Genomic DNA, 21,314 nt, shown 5'->3' on the forward strand with positions numbered 1-21,314 from the left:
GGAAACAAAGGGAGCAGGGGGTATACATTGGAAAAATTGGGGAACCATGGGGAACAGTGCAGAACAGAGGGGAACCAAGGGAGCAGGTGGAACGGATTGGAAAAAGTGGGGAACTGTGTGGAAAAATGCAGAACAGTGGGGAACCAAAGGGAGCAGGGGGAATGGATTCGAAAAAGTGGGTAACGGTGGGAAACACTGCAGGACCGAGGGGAAACAAAGAGAGCAGGACGAACTGATTGGAAAAAGTGGGGAAATGTGGGGAGCACTGCAGGACAGAGGGGAAACAAAGGGAGCAGGGTGAACAGATTCGAAAAAGTGTGAAACCTTTGGGAACACTGCAGAATAGAGGGGAACTAAACGGAGCATGGGGAACAGATTGGAAAAAGTGCAGAACCATGGCGAACACTGCAAAACAGTGGGGAACCAAAGGGAGCAGCGGGAACGGATTGGAAAAAGTGGGGAACCGTGGGAAACACTGCAGAACAGAGGGGAACGAAATGGAGCACGGCGAGCATATCGGAAAGAAGTTGAGAAGTGGGCAACACTGCAGAACAGTGGGGAACCAAAGGGAGCAGGGGGAACAGTTTGGAAAAAGTGGGTAACCGTGGGGAACACTGCAGAACACTGCAGAACCAAAGGGAGCAGGGGGAACAGCTCGGAAAAGTGGGGAACCTTGTTGAACACTGCAGAATAAAGGAGAACCAAACGGAGCAGGGGGAACAGATTGGAAAAAGTGGGGAATAGTGGGGAGTTCTGCAGAACAGTGGGGAACCAAAGGGAGCAGGGGGAATGGATTGGAAAAAGTGGGGTACCGTGGAGAACATTGCAGGACAGAGGGGGGAAAAAAGGGAGAAGGGGAACAGATTGGAAAAAATGTGAAGAACCGTGGGGAACACTGCAGAACAGAGGGGAACCAAAGGAGCAAGGGCAACTGATTAGAAAAAGAGGGGAACCATGGGGAACACTGCAGAACAGAGGGGAACCGAATGGAGTACGGGGTACAGATTCGAAAAATTGGGGGATTATGTGGAAATGTACAGAACAGTGGGGAACCAAAGGGAGCAGGGGGAACGGAGTGGAAAAAATGGGGAACCGTGGGGAACACTGCAGAACAGAGGGGAACCAAACGGAGCAGGGGGAACGGATTGGATAAAGTGGGGAACTGTGAAGAACACTGCAGACAGAGGAACCAAAGCGATCATGGCGAACAAATTGGAAAATAGTGGAGAAGTGGGGAATACTGCAGAACAGTGGGGAACCAAAGGGAGCGGGGAAAACAGAGTGGAAAAAGTGGGGAACAGTGTGGAAAAATGCAGAAGAGTGAGGAAACAAAGGGAGCACGGCGAACAGATTGGAAAAAATGTGGAACCGTGGGGAACACTGCAGGACAGAGGGGAACCAAAGGGAACAGGAGGTACAGGTTGGAAAAAGTGGGGAACCGTTGGCGAACACTGCAGAACAGTGGGGAACCAAAGGGAGCAGGGGGAACAGATTGCAAAAAGTGGGGAACAGTGGGGAATATTGCAGAAAAGAGCGGAAGCAAATGGAGCATGGGAACAGATTGGAAAAATCGGGGAACCGTGTGGAAAAATGCAGAACAGTGGGAAACAAAGGGAGCAGGGAGAACGGATTGGAAAATGTGGGGAACCGTGGGGAGCACTGCAGTACAGAGGGGAACTAAAGGGAGCAAGGGGAACGGATTGGAAAAGTGGGGAACTGTGGGGGAAAATGCAGGACAGAGGGGAACCAAAGGGAGCAGGGGGAATGGATTGGAAAAAGTGGGTAAACGTGGGAAACACTGCAGGACAGAGGGGAACCAAAGGGAGCAGGGGGAACGGTTTGGAAAAAGTGGGCAATCGTGGGGAAAACTGCAGAACACTGCGGAACCAAAGGGAGCAGGGGGAACAGCTCGGAAAAGTGGGGAACCGTGGGGAACACTGCAGAATAAAGGAGAACCAAACGGACCAGGGGGAACAGATTGGAAAAAGTGGGGAATCGTGGGGAGTTCTGCAGAACAGTGGGGAACCAAAAGGAGTAGGGGCAATGGATTGGAAAAAGTGGGGAACCGTGGAGAACATTGCAGGACAGAGGGGAAACAAAGGGAGCAGGGGGAACGGATTGGATAAAGTGGGGAACTGTGAAGAACACTGCAGACAGAGAGGAACCAAAGCGATCATGGCAAACAAATTGGAAAATAGTGGAGAAGTGGGGAATACTGCAGAACAGTGGGGAACCAAAGGGAGCGGGGAAAACAGAGTGGAAAAAGTGGGGAACAGTGTGGAAAAATGAAGAAGAGTGAGGAAACAAAGGGAGCAGGGGGTATACATTGGAAAAATTGGGGAACCATGGGAAGCACTGCAGAACAGAGGGGAACCAAGGGAGCAGGTGGAACGGATTGGAAAAAGTGGGGAACTGTGTGGAAAAATGCAGAAGAGTGGGGAACCAAAGGGAGCAGGAGGAACAGATTGGAAAAAGTCGGGTGACCGTGGAGAACACTGCAGAACAGAAGGGAAACAAAGGGAGCAGGGGTAACGGATTGGAAAATGTGGGGAACCATGGCGAACACTGCAAAACAGTGGGGAACCAAAGGGAGCAGCGGGAACGGATTGGAAAAAGTGGGGAACCGTGGGAAACACTGCAGAACAGAGGGGAACGAAATGGAGCACGGCGAGCATATCGGAAAGAAGTTGAGAAGTGGGCAACACTGCAGAACAGTGGGGAACCAAAGGGAGCAGGGGGAACAGTTTGGAAAAAGTGGGTAACCGTGGGGAACACTGCAGAACACTGCAGAACCAAAGGGAGCAGGGGGAACAGCTCGGAAAAGTGGGGAACCTTGTTGAACACTGCAGAATAAAGGAGAACCAAACGGAGCAGGGGGAACAGATTGGAAAAAGTGGGGAATCGTGGAGAGTTCGGCAGAACAGTGGGGAACCAAAAGGAGCAGGGGGAATGGATTGGAAAAAGTGGGTAACCGTGGGGAACACTGCAGGACAGAGGGGAACCAAAGGGAGCAGGGGGAATGGATTGGAAAAGTGGGGAAATATGGGGGAAAATGCAGGACAGAGGGGAACCAAAGGGAGCAGGGGGAATGGATTGGAAAATGTGGGTAACCGTGGGGAACACTGCAGGACAGAGGGGAACCAAAGGGAGCAGGGGGAACAGATTCGAAAAAGTGGGGAAACGTGGGGAACACTGCAGAACAGTTGGAAACCAAAAGAGCAGGGCAAAGGGATTGGAAAAATTGGGAAACAATGGAGGACAGTGCAGGTGGGAGGGGAACCAAAAGGAGCATGGGAACAGATTGGAAAAAATGTGGAGAACCATGGGGAACACTGCAGAACAGAGAGGACCTAAAGTGAGCAGAGGGAAGAACTCGGAAAAGTGGGGAACCGTGGGGAACCAAAGGGAGCGGGGGGGAACGGATTGGATAAAGTGTGGAACTGTGAAGAACAATGCAGACAGAGAGGAACCAAAGCGATCACGGCGAACAAATTCGAAAATAGTGGAAATGTGGGGAATACTGCAGAACAGTGGGGAACCAAAGGGATCGGGGGAAACAGATTGGAAAAAGTGGGGAACAGTGTGGAAAAATGTAGAAGAGTGAGGAAACAAAGGGAGCAGGGGGTATACATTGGAAAAATTGGGGAATCATGGGGAACACTGCATGACAGAGGGGAACCAAGGGAGCAGGTGGAACGGATTGGAAAAAATGGGGAATCACGAAGGACAATGCAGGACAGAGGGGAAAGAAAGGGCAGAGGGGGAACGGATTGGAAAAAGTGGGGAACTGTGGGGAACACTGCAGAACAGAGGGGAACATATGGGAGCAGAGCGAACAGATTGGAAAAAAGTGGGAACTGTGGGGAAAACTGCAGTACAGAGGGGAACATATGGGAGCAGAGCGAACAGATTGGAAAAAAGTGGGAACTGTGGGGAAAACTGCAGAACAGAGGGGAACCAAAGGGATCAGGGGGGACGGATTGGAAAAAGGGGGGAACCGTGTAGAACACTGCAGGAAAGAGGGGAACCAAAGGGAGCTGGGGGAACGGATTGGAAAAAGTGGGTTACTGTATGGAAAACTGCAGAACAGAGGGGAACCAAAGGGAGCAGGGGGAACAGATTCGAAAAAGTGGGGAAACGTGGGGAACACTGCAGAACAGAGGGAAACCAAAAGAGCAGGGCAAAGGGATTGGAAAAATTGGGAAACAATGGAGGACAGTGCAGGTCGGAGGGGAACCAAAAGGAGCATGGGAACAGATTGGAAAAAATGTGGAGAACCATGGGGAACACTGCAGAACAGAGAGGACCCAAAGTGAGCAGAGGGAAGAACTCGGAAAAGTGGGGAACCGTGGGGAACCAAAGGGAGCGGGGGAAACAGATTGGAAAAAGTGGGGAACAGTGTGGAAAACGCAGAAGAGTGAGGAAACAAAGGGAGCAGGGGGAACAGATTGGAAAAAGTGGGGAACTGTGTGGAACACTTCAGAACATAGGGGAACTAAAGGGAACATGGAGAATAGATTGGAAAAAGTGCGGAACCGTGGCGAACACTGCAAAACAGTGGGGAACGAAAGGGAGCAGTGGGAACGGATTGGAAAAAGTTGGGAACCGTGGGAAACACTGCAGAACAGAGGGGAACGAAATGGAGCAGGACGAACATATCGGAAAAAAGTTGAGAAGTGGGGAACACTGCAGAACAGTGGGGAATCAAAGGGAGCAGGGGGATCAGATTTGAAAAAGTGGGGAACTGTTTGGAAAAATGCAGAACAGTGGGGAACCAAAGGGAGCAGGAGGAACAGATTGGAAAAAGTCGGGAACCATGGAGAACCCTGCAGAACAGAGGGGAACCAAAGGGAGCAGGGGTAACGGATTGGAAAATGTGGGGAACTGTATAGAAAACAGCAGAATAGAGGGGAACCAACGGGAGCAGGGGGAACAGATTGGAAAAAGTGGAAACTGTGGTGAAAACTGCAGAACAGAGGGGAACCAAGGGAGCAGGTGGAACGGATTGGAAAAAGTGGGGAACTGTGTGGAAAAATGCAGAACAGTGGGGAACCAAAGGGAGCAGGAGGAACAGATTGGAAAATGTGGGGAACTGTATAGAAAACTGCAGAATAGAGGGGAACCAACGGGAGCAGGGGGAACAGATTGGAAAAAGTGGAAACTGTGGGGAAAACTGCAGAACAGAGGGGAGCCCAAGGAGAAGGGGGAACAGATTGGAAAAAGTGGGGAACGGTGTGGAAAATGCAGAAGAGTGGAGAAACAACGGGAGCAGGGTGAACGGATTGGAAAAAGTGGGGAACAGTGTGGAACACTGCAGAACAGAGGCGAATCAAAGGAAGCAGGGGGAACGGATTGGAAAAAGTGGTGAACCGTTCGGAACACTGAACAACCAAGGGGAACCAAAGGAGCACGGGGAAGAGATTGGAAAAATTGGGAAAACATGGAGGACGGTGAAGGACGGAGGGGAACCAAAGGGCACAGGGGGAACGGATTGGAAAAAGTGGGGAACTGTGTGGAACACTGCAGAACCGAGGGGAAACAATGGGAGCAGGGCGAACAGATTGGAAAAAGTGGGGAACGGTGTGGAAAAATGCAGAAGAGTGTAGAAACAACGGGAGCAGGGTGAACGGATTGGAAAAAGTGGGGAAGTGTTTGGAACACTGCAGAACAGAGCGGAAACAAAGGAAGCAGGGGGAACGGATTGGAAAATGTGGGGAACCGTTAGGAACACAGCACTACAGAGGGGAACCAAAGGAGCACGGGGAAGAGATTGGAAAAATTGGGAAACAATGGAGGACAGTGCAGGACGGAGGGGAACCAAAGGGAGCAGGGGGAACAGATTGGAAAAAGTGGGGAACTGTGGGGAACACTGTTGAACAGAGGGGAACCAAAGAGAGCACGGCGAACAGATTGGAAAAAGTGTGGAGGCGTGGGGAACACTGCAGGACAGAGGGGAACCAATGGGAGCAGGGAGAACAGATTGGAAAAATTGGGGAATCCTGGGAAACACTGCAGAAAAGAGGAGAACCAAAGGGAGCAGGGGAAAAAGATTGGAAAAAGTGGGGAACAGTGTGGAAAATGCAGAAGAGTGAGGAAACAAAGGGAGCAGGGGGTATACATTGGAAAAAGTGGGGAACTGTGGGGAACACTGTAGAACGGAGGGGAACCAAAGAGAGCACGGCGAACAGATTGTAAAAAGTGTGGAGCCATGGTGAACACTGCAGGACAGAGGGGAACCAAAGGGAGCAGGGAGAACAGATTGGAAAAAGTTGGGAATCTTGGGGAACACTGCAGAAAAGAGGGGAACCAAAGGGATCAGGGGGAGCAGATTGGAAAAATTTGGAGAACCGTGGGGAAACTGCAGAACAGAGGGGAACCAAAGGCGCAGGGTTAACAGATTGGAAAAATTTGGGGAACTGTCTGGAACACAGTAGAACAGAGGGGAAAAAAAGGGAGCATGGGAACTAATTGGAAAAAATGTGGAGAACCATGGGGAACACTGCAGAACAGAGAGGACCCAAAGGGAGCAGAGGGAAGAACTCGGAAAAGTGGGGAACCGTGGGGAACACTTCAGAATAGAGGGGAACCAAGAGAGCAGGGGGAACGGATTGGAAAAAGTGGGGAACTGTGAAGAACACTGCAGACAGAGAGGAACCAAAGCGAGCACGGCGAACAAATTGGAAAATAGTGGAGAAGTGGGGAACACTGCAGAACAGTGGGGAAACAAAGGGAGCGGGGGAAACAGATTGGAAAAAGTGGGGAACTGTGGAAAATGCAGAAGAGTGAGAAAACAAAGGGAGCAGGGGGAACAGATTGGAAAAAGTGGGGAACGGTGTGGAAAATGCAGAAGAGTGAGGAAAAAAAAGGGAGCAGGGGGAACAGATTGGAAAAAGTGGGCAACGGTGTGGAAACTGCAGAAGTGAGTGGAACCAAAGGAGCAGGGGGAACAGATTGGAAAAAAGTGGGGAACAGTGGAGAACACTGCAGAACAGAGGGGGAAAAAAGGGAGAAGGGGAGCAGATTGGAAAAAATGTGAAGAACCGTGGGGAACACTGCAGAACAGAGGGGAACCAAAGGAGCAAGGGCAACTGATTAGAAAAAGAGGGGAACCATGGGGAACACTGCAGAACAGAGGGGAACCGAATGGAGTACGGGGTACAGATTCGAAAAATTGGGGGATTATGTGGAAATGTACAGAACAGTGGGGAACCAAAGGGAGCAGGGGGAACGGAGTGGAAAAAATGGGGAACCGTGGGGAACACTGCAGAACAGAGGGGAACCAAACGGAGCAGGGGGAACGGATTGGATAAAGTGGGGAACTGTGAAGAACACTGCAGACAGAGGAACCAAAGCGATCATGGCGAACAAATTGGAAAATAGTGGAGAAGTGGGGAATACTGCAGAACAGTGGGGAACCAAAGGGAGCGGGGAAAAAAGTGGGGAACAGTGTGGAAAAATGCAGAAGAGTGAGGAAACAAAGGGAGCACGGCGAACAGATTGGAAAAAATGTGGAACCGTGGGGAACACTGCAGGACAGAGGGGAACCAAAGGGAGCAAGGGGAACGGATTGGAAAAGTGGGGAACTGTGGGGGAAAATGCAGGACAGAGGGGAACCAAAGGGAGCAGGGGGAACGGTTTGGAAAAAGTGGGTAATCGTGGGGAAAACTGCAGAACACTGCGGAACCAAAGGGAGCAGGAGGAACAGCTCGGAAAAGTGGGGAACCGTGGGGAACACTGCAGAATAAAGGAGAACCAAACGGAGCAGGGGGAACAGATTGGAAAAAGTGGGGAATCGTGGGGAGTTCTGCAGAACAGTGGGGAACCAAAAGGAGTAGGGGCAATGGATTGGAAAAAGTGGGGAACCGTGGAGAAAATTGCAGGACAGAGGGGAAACAAAGGGAGCAGGGGGAACGGATTGGATAAAGTGGGGAACTGTGAAGAACACTGCAGACAGAGAGGAACCAAAGCGATCATGGCGAACAAATTGGAAAATAGTGGAGAAGTGGGGAATACTGCAGAACAGTGGGGAACCAAAGGGAGCGGGGAAAACAGAGTGGAAAAAGTGGGGAACAGTGTGGAAAAATGCAGAAGAGTGAGGAAACAAAGGGAGCAGGGGGTATACATTGGAAAAATTGGGGAACCATGGGAAGCACTGCAGAACAGAGGGGAACCAAGGGAGCAGGTGGAACGGATTGGAAAAAGTGGGGAACTGTGTGGAAAAATGCAGAAGAGTGGGGAACCAAAGGGAGCAGGAGGAACAGATTGGAAAAAGTCGGGTGACCGTGGAGAACACTGCAGAACAGAAGGGAAACAAAGGGAGCAGGGGTAACGGATTGGAAAATGTGGGGAACTGTATAGAAAACTGCAGAATAGAGGGGAACCAACGGGAGCAGGGGGAAAGGATTGGATAAAGTGGGGAACTGTGAAGAACACTGCAGAAAGAGAGGAACCAAAGCGATCACGGCGAACAAATTCGAAAATAGTGGAAAAGTGGGGAATACTGCAGAACGGTGGGGAACCAAAGAGAGCGGGGGAAACAGATTGGAAAAAGTGGGGAACAGTGTGGAAAAATGCAGAAGAGTGAGGAAACAAAGGGAGCAGGGGGAACAGATTGGAAAAAGTGGGGAACGGTGTGGAAAATGCAGAAGAGTGAGGAAAAAAAAGGGAGCAGGGGATACAGATTGGAAAAAGTGGGCAACGGTGTGGAAAATGCAGAAGTGAGTGGAACCAAAGGAGCAGGGGGAACAGATTGGAAAAAAGTGGGGAACTGTGGAGAACACTGCAGAACAGAGGGGAAAAAAGGGAGAAGGGGAACAGATTGGATAAAATGTGAAGAACCGTGGGGAACACTGCAGAACAGAGGGGTAGCAAAGGAGCAAGGGCAACTGATTAGAAAAAGAGGGGAACCGTGGGGAACACTGCAGAACAGAGGGGTAGCAAAGGAGTAAGGGCAACTGATTAGAAAAAGAGGGTAACCGTGGGGAACACTGCAGAACAGAGGGGAACCGAATAGAGTACGGGGTACAGATTGGAAAAATTGGGGGATTATGTGGAAATGTACAGAACAGTGGGGAACCAAAGGGAGCAGGGGGAATGGAGTGGAAAAAATGGGGAACCGTGGGGAACACTGCAGAACAGAGGGGAACCAAACGGAGCAGGGGGAACGGATTGGATAAAGTGGGGAACTGTGAAGAACACTGCAGACAGAGAGGAACAAAAGCGATCATGGCGAACAAATTGGAAAATAGTGGAGAAGTGGGGAATACTGCAGAACAGTGGGGAACCAAAGGGAGCGGGGAAAACAGATTGGAAAAAGTGGGGAACAGTGTGGAAAAATGCAGAAGAGTGAGGAAACAAAGGGAGCAGGGGGTATACATTGGAAAAATTGGGGAACCATGGGGAACAGTGCAGAACAGAGGGGAACCAAGGGAGCAGGTGGAACGGATTGGAAAAAGTGGGGAACTGTGTGGAAAAATGCAGAACAGTGGGGAACCAAAGGGAGCAGGGGGAATGGATTCGAAAAAGTGGGTAACGGTGGGAAACACTGCAGGACCGAGGGGAAACAAAGAGAGCAGGACGAACTGATTGGAAAAAGTGGGGAAATGTGGGGAACACTGCAGGACAGAGGGGAAACAAAGGGAGCAGGGTGAACAGATTCGAAAAAGTGTGAAACCTTTGGGAACACTGCAGAATAGAGGGGAACTAAACGGAGCATGGGGAACAGATTGGAAAAAGTGCAGAACCATGGCGAACACTGCAAAACAGTGGGGAACCAAAGGGAGCAGCGGGAACGGATTGGAAAAAGTGGGGAACCGTGGGAAACACTGCAGAACAGAGGGGAACGAAATGGAGCACGGCGAGCATATCGGAAAGAAGTTGAGAAGTGGGCAACACTGCAGAACAGTGGGGAACCAAAGGGAGCAGGGGGAACAGTTTGGAAAAAGTGGGTAACCGTGGGGAACACTGCAGAACACTGCAGAACCAAAGGGAGCAGGGGGAACAGCTCGGAAAAGTGGGGAACCTTGTTGAACACTGCAGAATAAAGGAGAACCAAACGGAGCAGGGGGAACAGATTGGAAAAAGTGGGGAATAGTGGGGAGTTCTGCAGAACAGTGGGGAACCAAAGGGAGCAGGGGGAATGGATTGGAAAAAGTGGGGTACCGTGGAGAACATTGCAGGACAGAGGGGGGAAAAAAGGGAGAAGGGGAACAGATTGGAAAAAATGTGAAGAACCGTGGGGAACACTGCAGAACAGAGGGGAACCAAAGGAGCAAGGGCAACTGATTAGAAAAAGAGGGGAACCATGGGGAACACTGCAGAACAGAGGGGAACCGAATGGAGTACGGGGTACAGATTCGAAAAATTGGGGGATTATGTGGAAATGTACAGAACAGTGGGGAACCAAAGGGAGCAGGGGGAACGGAGTGGAAAAAATGGGGAACCGTGGGGAACACTGCAGAACAGAGGGGAACCAAACGGAGCAGGGGGAACGGATTGGATAAAGTGGGGAACTGTGAAGAACACTGCAGACAGAGGAACCAAAGCGATCATGGCGAACAAATTGGAAAATAGTGGAGAAGTGGGGAATACTGCAGAACAGTGGGGAACCAAAGGGAGCGGGGAAAACAGAGTGGAAAAAGTGGGGAACAGTGTGGAAAAATGCAGAAGAGTGAGGAAACAAAGGGAGCACGGCGAACAGATTGGAAAAAATGTGGAACCGTGGGGAACACTGCAGGACAGAGGGGAACCAAAGGGAACAGGAGGTACAGGTTGGAAAAAGTGGGGAACCGTTGGCGAACACTGCAGAACAGTGGGGAACCAAAGGGAGCAGGGGGAACAGATTGCAAAAAGTGGGGAACAGTGGGGAATATTGCAGAAAAGAGCGGAAGCAAATGGAGCATGGGAACAGATTGGAAAAATCGGGGAACCGTGTGGAAAAATGCAGAACAGTGGGAAACAAAGGGAGCAGGGAGAACGGATTGGAAAATGTGGGGAACCGTGGGGAGCACTGCAGTACAGAGGGGAACTAAAGGGAGCAAGGGGAACGGATTGGAAAAGTGGGGAACTGTGGGGGAAAATGCAGGACAGAGGGGAACCAAAGGGAGCAGGGGGAATGGATTGGAAAAAGTGGGTAAACGTGGGAAACACTGCAGGACAGAGGGGAACCAAAGGGAGCAGGGGGAACGGTTTGGAAAAAGTGGGCAATCGTGGGGAAAACTGCAGAACACTGCGGAACCAAAGGGAGCAGGGGGAACAGCTCGGAAAAGTGGGGAACCGTGGGGAACACTGCAGAATAAAGGAGAACCAAACGGACCAGGGGGAACAGATTGGAAAAAGTGGGGAATCGTGGGGAGTTCTGCAGAACAGTGGGGAACCAAAAGGAGTAGGGGCAATGGATTGGAAAAAGTGGGGAACCGTGGAGAACATTGCAGGACAGAGGGGAAACAAAGGGAGCAGGGGGAACGGATTGGATAAAGTGGGGAACTGTGAAGAACACTGCAGACAGAGAGGAACCAAAGCGATCATGGCAAACAAATTGGAAAATAGTGGAGAAGTGGGGAATACTGCAGAACAGTGGGGAACCAAAGGGAGCGGGGAAAACAGAGTGGAAAAAGTGGGGAACAGTGTGGAAAAATGAAGAAGAGTGAGGAAACAAAGGGAGCAGGGGGTATACATTGGAAAAATTGGGGAACCATGGGAAGCACTGCAGAACAGAGGGGAACCAAGGGAGCAGGTGGAACGGATTGGAAAAAGTGGGGAACTGTGTGGAAAAATGCAGAAGAGTGGGGAACCAAAGGGAGCAGGAGGAACAGATTGGAAAAAGTCGGGTGACCGTGGAGAACACTGCAGAACAGAAGGGAAACAAAGGGAGCAGGGGTAACGGATTGGAAAATGTGGGGAACCATGGCGAACACTGCAAAACAGTGGGGAACCAAAGGGAGCAGCGGGAACGGATTGGAAAAAGTGGGGAACCGTGGGAAACACTGCAGAACAGAGGGGAACGAAATGGAGCACGGCGAGCATATCGGAAAGAAGTTGAGAAGTGGGCAACACTGCAGAACAGTGGGGAACCAAAGGGAGCAGGGGGAACAGTTTGGAAAAAGTGGGTAACCGTGGGGAACACTGCAGAACACTGCAGAACCAAAGGGAGCAGGGGGAACAGCTCGGAAAAGTGGGGAACCTTGTTGAACACTGCAGAATAAAGGAGAACCAAACGGAGCAGGGGGAACAGATTGGAAAAAGTGGGGAATCGTGGAGAGTTCGGCAGAACAGTGGGGAACCAAAAGGAGCAGGGGGAATGGATTGGAAAAAGTGGGTAACCGTGGGGAACACTGCAGGACAGAGGGGAACCAAAGGGAGCAGGGGGAATGGATTGGAAAAGTGGGGAAATATGGGGGAAAATGCAGGACAGAGGGGAACCAAAGGGAGCAGGGGGAATGGATTGGAAAATGTGGGTAACCGTGGGGAACACTGCAGGACAGAGGGGAACCAAAGGGAGCAGGGGGAACAGATTCGAAAAAGTGGGGAAACGTGGGGAACACTGCAGAACAGTTGGAAACCAAAAGAGCAGGGCAAAGGGATTGGAAAAATTGGGAAACAATGGAGGACAGTGCAGGTGGGAGGGGAACCAAAAGGAGCATGGGAACAGATTGGAAAAAATGTGGAGAACCATGGGGAACACTGCAGAACAGAGAGGACCTAAAGTGAGCAGAGGGAAGAACTCGGAAAAGTGGGGAACCGTGGGGAACCAAAGGGAGCGGGGGGGAACGGATTGGATAAAGTGTGGAACTGTGAAGAACAATGCAGACAGAGAGGAACCAAAGCGATCACGGCGAACAAATTCGAAAATAGTGGAAATGTGGGGAATACTGCAGAACAGTGGGGAACCAAAGGGATCGGGGGAAACAGATTGGAAAAAGTGGGGAACAGTGTGGAAAAATGTAGAAGAGTGAGGAAACAAAGGGAGCAGGGGGTATACATTGGAAAAATTGGGGAATCATGGGGAACACTGCATGACAGAGGGGAACCAAGGGAGCAGGTGGAACGGATTGGAAAAAATGGGGAATCACGAAGGACAATGCAGGACAGAGGGGAAAGAAAGGGCAGAGGGGGAACGGATTGGAAAAAGTGGGGAACTGTGGGGAACACTGCAGAACAGAGGGGAACATATGGGAGCAGAGCGAACAGATTGGAAAAAAGTGGGAACTGTGGGGAAAACTGCAGTACAGAGGGGAACATATGGGAGCAGAGCGAACAGATTGGAAAAAAGTGGGAACTGTGGGGAAAACTGCAGAACAGAGGGGAACCAAAGGGATCAGGGGGGACGGATTGGAAAAAGGGGGGAACCGTGTAGAACACTGCAGGAAAGAGGGGAACCAAAGGGAGCTGGGGGAACGGATTGGAAAAAGTGGGTTACTGTATGGAAAACTGCAGAACAGAGGGGAACCAAAGGGAGCAGGGGGAACAGATTCGAAAAAGTGGGGAAACGTGGGGAACACTGCAGAACAGAGGGAAACCAAAAGAGCAGGGCAAAGGGATTGGAAAAATTGGGAAACAATGGAGGACAGTGCAGGTCGGAGGGGAACCAAAAGGAGCATGGGAACAGATTGGAAAAAATGTGGAGAACCATGGGGAACACTGCAGAACAGAGAGGACCCAAAGTGAGCAGAGGGAAGAACTCGGAAAAGTGGGGAACCGTGGGGAACCAAAGGGAGCGGGGGAAACAGATTGGAAAAAGTGGGGAACAGTGTGGAAAACGCAGAAGAGTGAGGAAACAAAGGGAGCAGGGGGAACAGATTGGAAAAAGTGGGGAACTGTGTGGAACACTTCAGAACATAGGGGAACTAAAGGGAACATGGAGAATAGATTGGAAAAAGTGCGGAACCGTGGCGAACACTGCAAAACAGTGGGGAACGAAAGGGAGCAGTGGGAACGGATTGGAAAAAGTTGGGAACCGTGGGAAACACTGCAGAACAGAGGGGAACGAAATGGAGCAGGACGAACATATCGGAAAAAAGTTGAGAAGTGGGGAACACTGCAGAACAGTGGGGAATCAAAGGGAGCAGGGGGATCAGATTTGAAAAAGTGGGGAACTGTTTGGAAAAATGCAGAACAGTGGGGAACCAAAGGGAGCAGGAGGAACAGATTGGAAAAAGTCGGGAACCATGGAGAACCCTGCAGAACAGAGGGGAACCAAAGGGAGCAGGGGTAACGGATTGGAAAATGTGGGGAACTGTATAGAAAACAGCAGAATAGAGGGGAACCAACGGGAGCAGGGGGAACAGATTGGAAAAAGTGGAAACTGTGGTGAAAACTGCAGAACAGAGGGGAACCAAGGGAGCAGGTGGAACGGATTGGAAAAAGTGGGGAACTGTGTGGAAAAATGCAGAACAGTGGGGAACCAAAGGGAGCAGGAGGAACAGATTGGAAAATGTGGGGAACTGTATAGAAAACTGCAGAATAGAGGGGAACCAACGGGAGCAGGGGGAACAGATTGGAAAAAGTGGAAACTGTGGGGAAAACTGCAGAACAGAGGGGAGCCCAAGGAGAAGGGGGAACAGATTGGAAAAAGTGGGGAACGGTGTGGAAAATGCAGAAGAGTGGAGAAACAACGGGAGCAGGGTGAACGGATTGGAAAAAGTGGGGAACAGTGTGGAACACTGCAGAACAGAGGCGAATCAAAGGAAGCAGGGGGAACGGATTGGAAAAAGTGGTGAACCGTTCGGAACACTGAACAACCAAGGGGAACCAAAGGAGCACGGGGAAGAGATTGGAAAAATTGGGAAAACATGGAGGACGGTGAAGGACGGAGGGGAACCAAAGGGCACAGGGGGAACGGATTGGAAAAAGTGGGGAACTGTGTGGAACACTGCAGAACCGAGGGGAAACAATGGGAGCAGGGCGAACAGATTGGAAAAAGTGGGGAACGGTGTGGAAAAATGCAGAAGAGTGTAGAAACAACGGGAGCAGGGTGAACGGATTGGAAAAAGTGGGGAAGTGTTTGGAACACTGCAGAACAGAGCGGAAACAAAGGAAGCAGGGGGAACGGATTGGAAAATGTGGGGAACCGTTAGGAACACAGCACTACAGAGGGGAACCAAAGGAGCACGGGGAAGAGATTGGAAAAATTGGGAAACAATGGAGGACAGTGCAGGACGGAGGGGAACCAAAGGGAGCAGGGGGAACAGATTGGAAAAAGTGGGGAACTGTGGGGAACACTGTTGAACAGAGGGGAACCAAAGAGAGCACGGCGAACAGATTGGAAAAAGTGTGGAGGCGTGGGGAACACTGCAGGACAGAGGGGAACCAATGGGAGCAGGGAGAACAGATTGGAAAAATTGGGGAATCCTGGGAAACACTGCAGAAAAGAGGAGAACCAAAGGGAGCAGGGGAAAAAGATTGGAAAAAGTGGGGAACAGTGTGGAAAATGCAGAAGAGTGAGGAAACAAAGGGAGCAGGGGGTATACATTGGAAAAAGTGGGGAACTGTGGGGAACACTGTAGAACGGAGGGGAACCAAAGAGAGCACGGCGAACAGATTGTAAAAAGTGTGGAGCCATGGTGAACACTGCAGGACAGAGGGGAACCAAAGGGAGCAGGGAGAACAGATTGGAAAAAGTTGGGAATCTTGGGGAACACTGCAGAAAAGAGGGGAACCAAAGGGATCAGGGGGAGCAGATTGGAAAAATTTGGAGAACCGTGGGGAAACTGCAGAACAGAGGGGAACCAAAGGCGCAGGGTTAACAGATTGGAAAAATTTGGGGAACTGTCTGGAACACAGTAGAACAGAGGGGAAAAAAAGGGAGCATGGGAACTAATTGGAAAAAATGTGGAGAACCATGGGGAACACTGCAGAACAGAGAGGACCCAAAGGGAGCAGAGGGAAGAACTCGGAAAAGTGGGGAACCGTGGGGAACACTTCAGAATAGAGGGGAACCAAGAGAGCAGGGGGAACGGATTGGAAAAAGTGGGGAACTGTGAAGAACACTGCAGACAGAGAGGAACCAAAGCGAGCACGGCGAACAAATTGGAAAATAGTGGAGAAGTGGGGAACACTGCAGAACAGTGGGGAAACAAAGGGAGCGGGGGAAACAGATTGGAAAAAGTGGGGAACTGTGGAAAATGCAGAAGAGTGAGAAAACAAAGGGAGCAGGGGGAACAGATTGGAAAAAGTGGGGAACGGTGTGGAAAATGCAGAAGAGTGAGGAAAAAAAAGGGAGCAGGGGGAACAGATTGGAAAAAGTGGGCAACGGTGTGGAAACTGCAGAAGTGAGTGGAACCAAAGGAGCAGGGGGAACAGATTGGAAAAAAGTGGGGAACAGTGGAGAACACTGCAGAACAGAGGGGGAAAAAAGGGAGAAGGGGAGCAAATTGGAAAAAATGTGAAGAACCGTGGGGAACACTGCAGAACAGAGGGGAACCAAAGGAGCAAGGGCAACTGATTAGAAAAAGAGGGGAACCATGGGGAACACTGCAGAACAGAGGGGAACCGAATGGAGTACGGGGTACAGATTCGAAAAATTGGGGGATTATGTGGAAATGTACAGAACAGTGGGGAACCAAAGGGAGCAGGGGGAACGGAGTGGAAAAAATGGGGAACCGTGGGGAACACTGCAGAACAGAGGGGAACCAAACGGAGCAGGGGGAACGGATTGGATAAAGTGGGGAACTGTGAAGAACACTGCAGACAGAGGAACCAAAGCGATCATGGCGAACAAATTGGAAAATAGTGGAGAAGTGGGGAATACTGCAGAACAGTGGGGAACCAAAGGGAGCGGGGAAAAAAGTGGGGAACAGTGTGGAAAAATGCAGAAGAGTGAGGAAACAAAGGGAGCACGGCGAACAGATTGGAAAAAATGTGGAACCGTGGGGAACACTGCAGGACAGAGGGGAACCAAAGGGAGCAAGGGGAACGGATTGGAAAAGTGGGGAACTGTGGGGGAAAATGCAGGACAGAGGGGAACCAAAGGGAGCAGGGGGAACGGTTTGGAAAAAGTGGGTAATCGTGGGGAAAACTGCAGAACACTGCGGAACCAAAGGGAGCAGGAGGAACAGCTCGGAAAAGTGGGGAACCGTGGGGAACACTGCAGAATAAAGGAGAACCAAACGGAGCAGGGGGAACAGATTGGAAAAAGTGGGGAATCGTGGGGAGTTCTGCAGAACAGTGGGGAACCAAAAGGAGTAGGGGCAATGGATTGGAAAAAGTGGGGAACCGTGGAGAAAATTGCAGGACAGAGGGGAAACAAAGGGAGCAGGGGGAACGGATTGGATAAAGTGGGGAACTGTGAAGAACACTGCAGACAGAGAGGAACCAAAGCGATCATGGCGAACAAATTGGAAAATAGTGGAGAAGTGGGGAATACTGCAGAACAGTGGGGAACCAAAGGGAGCGGGGAAAACAGAGTGGAAAAAGTGGGGAACAGTGTGGAAAAATGAAGAAGAGTGAGGAAACAAAGGGAGCAGGGGGTATACATTGGAAAAATTGGGGAACCATGGGAAGCACTGCAGAACAGAGGGGAACCAAGGGAGCAGGTGGAACGGATTGGAAAAAGTGGGGAACTGTGTGGAAAAATGCAGAAGAGTGGGGAACCAAAGGGAGCAGGAGGAACAGATTGGAAAAAGTCGGGTGACCGTGGAGAACACTGCAGAACAGAAGGGAAACAAAGGGAGCAGGGGTAACGGATTGGAAAATGTGGGGAACTGTATAGAAAACTGCAGAATAGAGGGGAACCAACGGGAGCAGGGGGAAAGGATTGGATAAAGTGGGGAACTGTGAAGAACACTGCAGAAAGAGAGGAACCAAAGCGATCACGGCGAACAAATTCGAAAATAGTGGAAAAGTGGGGAATACTGCAGAACGGTGGGGAACCAAAGAGAGCGGGGGAAACAGATTGGAAAAAGTGGGGAACAGTGTGGAAAAATGCAGAAGAGTGAGGAAACAAAGGGAGCAGGGGGAACAGATTGGAAAAAGTGGGGAACGGTGTGGAAAATGCAGAAGAGTGAGGAAAAAAAAGGGAGCAGGGGATACAGATTGGAAAAAGTGGGCAACGGTGTGGAAAATGCAGAAGTGAGTGGAACCAAAGGAGCAGGGGGAACAGATTGGAAAAAAGTGGGGAACTGTGGAGAACACTGCAGAACAGAGGGGAAAAAAGGGAGAAGGGGAACAGATTGGATAAAATGTGAAGAACCGTGGGGAACACTGCAGAACAGAGGGGTAGCAAAGGAGCAAGGGCAACTGATTAGAAAAAGAGGGGAACCGTGGGGAACACTGCAGAACAGAGGGGTAGCAAAGGAGTAAGGGCAACTGATTAGAAAAAGAGGGTAACCGTGGGGAACACTGCAGAACAGAGGGGAACCGAATAGAGTACGGGGTACAGATTGGAAAAATTGGGGGATTATGTGGAAATGTACAGAACAGTGGGGAACCAAAGGGAGCAGGGGGAATGGAGTGGAAAAAATGGGGAACCGTGGGGAACACTGCAGAACAGAGGGGAACCAAACGGAGCAGGGGGAACGGATTGGATAAAGTGGGGAACTGTGAAGAACACTGCAGACAGAGAGGAACAAAAGCGATCATGGCGAACAAATTGGAAAATAGTGGAGAAGTGGGGAATACTGCAGAACAGTGGGGAACCAAAGGGAGCGGGGAAAACAGATTGGAAAAAGTGGGGAACAGTGTGGAAAAATGCAGAAGAGTGAGGAAACAAAGGGAGCAGGGGGTATACATTGGAAAAATTGGGGAACCATGGGGAACAGTGCAGAACAGAGGGGAACCAAGGGAGCAGGTGGAACGGATTGGAAAAAGTGGGGAACTGTGTGGAAAAATGCAGAACAGTGGGGAACCAAAGGGAGCAGGGGGAATGGATTCGAAAAAGTGGGTAACGGTGGGAAACACTGCAGGACCGAGGGGAAACAAAGAGAGCAGGACGAACTGATTGGAAAAAGTGGGGAAATGTGGGGAACACTGCAGGACAGAGGGGAAACAAAGGGAGCAGGGTGAACAGATTCGAAAAAGTGTGAAACCTTTGGGAACACTGCAGAATAGAGGGGAACTAAACGGAGCATGGGGAACAGATTGGAAAAAGTGCAGAACCATGGCGAACACTGCAAAACAGTGGGGAACCAAAGGGAGCAGCGGGAACGGATTGGAAAAAGTGGGGAACCGTGGGAAACACTGCAGAACAGAGGGGAACGAAATGGAGCACGGCGAGCATATCGGAAAGAAGTTGAGAAGTGGGCAACACTGCAGAACAGTGGGGAACCAAAGGGAGCAGGGGGAACAGTTTGGAAAAAGTGGGTAACCGTGGGGAACACTGCAGAACACTGCAGAACCAAAGGGAGCAGGGGGAACAGCTCGGAAAAGTGGGGAACCTTGTTGAACACTGCAGAATAAAGGAGAACCAAACGGAGCAGGGGGAACAGATTGGAAAAAGTGGGGAATAGTGGGGAGTTCTGCAGAACAGTGGGGAACCAAAGGGAGCAGGGGGAATGGATTGGAAAAAGTGGGGTACCGTGGAGAACATTGCAGGACAGAGGGGGGAAAAAAGGGAGAAGGGGAACAGATTGGAAAAAATGTGAAGAACCGTGGGGAACACTGCAGAACAGAGGGGAACCAAAGGAGCAAGGGCAACTGATTAGAAAAAGAGGGGAACCATGGGGAACACTGCAGAACAGAGGGGAACCGAATGGAGTACGGGGTACAGATTCGAAAAATTGGGGGATTATGTGGAAATGTACAGAACAGTGGGGAACCAAAGGGAGCAGGGGGAACGGAGTGGAAAAAATGGGGAACCGTGGGGAACACTGCAGAACAGAGGGGAACCAAACGGAGCAGGGGGAACGGATTGGATAAAGTGGGGAACTGTGAAGAACACTGCAGACAGAGGAACCAAAGCGATCATGGCGAACAAATTGGAAAATAGTGGAGAAGTGGGGAATACTGCAGAACAGTGGGGAACCAAAGGGAGCGGGGAAAACAGAGTGGAAAAAGTGGGGAACAGTGTGGAAAAATGCAGAAGAGTGAGGAAACAAAGGGAGCACGGCGAACAGATTGGAAAAAATGTGGAACCGTGGGGAACACTGCAGGACAGAGGGGAATCAAAGGGAACAGGAGGTACAGGTTGGAAAAAGTGGGGAACCGTTGGCGAACACTGCAGAACAGTGGGGAACCAAAGGGAGCAGGGGGAACAGATTGCAAAAAGTGGGGAACAGTGGGGAATATTGCAGAAAAGAGCGGAAGCAAATGGAGCATGGGAACAGATTGGAAAAATCGGGGAACCGTGTGGAAAAATGCAGAACAGTGGGAAACAAAGGGAGCAGGGAGAACGGATTGGAAAATGTGGGGAACCGTGGGGAGCACTGCAGTACAGAGGGGAACTAAAGGGAGCAAGGGGAACGGATTGGAAAAGTGGGGAACTGTGGGGGAAAATGCAGGACAGAGGGGAACCAAAGGGAGCAGGGGGAATGGATTGGAAAAAGTGGGTAAACGTGGGAAACACTGCAGGACAGAGGGGAACCAAAGGGAGCAGGGGGAACGGTTTGGAAAAAGTGGGCAATCGTGGGGAAAACTGCAGAACACTGCGGAACCAAAGGGAGCAGGGGGAACAGCTCGGAAAAGTGGGGAACCGTGGGGAACACTGCAGAATAAAGGAGAACCAAACGGAGCAGGGGGAACAGATTGGAAAAAGTGGGGAATCGTGGGGAGTTCTGCAGAACAGTGGGGAACCAAAAGGAGTAGGGGCAATGGATTGGAAAAAGTGGGGAACCGTGGAGAACATTGCAGGACAGAGGGGAAACAAAGGGAGCAGGGGGAACGGATTGGATAAAGTGGGGAACTGTGAAGAACACTGCAGACAGAGAAGAACCAAAGCGATCATGGCAAACAAATTGGAAAATAGTGGAGAAGTGGGGAATACTGCAGAACAGTGGGGAACCAAAGGGAGCGGGGAAAACAGAGTGGAAAAAGTGGGGAACAGTGTGGAAAAATGAAGAAGAGTGAGGAAACAAAGGGAGCAGGGGGTATACATTGGAAAAATTGGGGAACCATGGGAAGCACTGCAGAACAGAGGGGAACCAAGGGAGCAGGTGGAACGGATTGGAAAAAGTGGGGAACTGTGTGGAAAAATGCAGAAGAGTGGGGAACCAAAGGGAGCAGGAGGAACAGATTGGAAAAAGTCGGGAACCGTGTGGAAAAATGCAGAACAGTGGGGAAACAAAGGGTTCAGGAGGAACAGATTTGAAGAAGTGGGGTACCGTGTGCAAAAATGCACAACAGTGGGGAACCAAAGGGAGCAGGGGGTACAGGAAGGAAAAGAA

Source organism: Narcine bancroftii, unplaced genomic scaffold (assembly GCF_036971445.1).
Source record: "Narcine bancroftii isolate sNarBan1 unplaced genomic scaffold, sNarBan1.hap1 Scaffold_168, whole genome shotgun sequence".
NCBI classification, from domain to species: Eukaryota; Metazoa; Chordata; class Chondrichthyes; order Torpediniformes; family Narcinidae; genus Narcine; species Narcine bancroftii.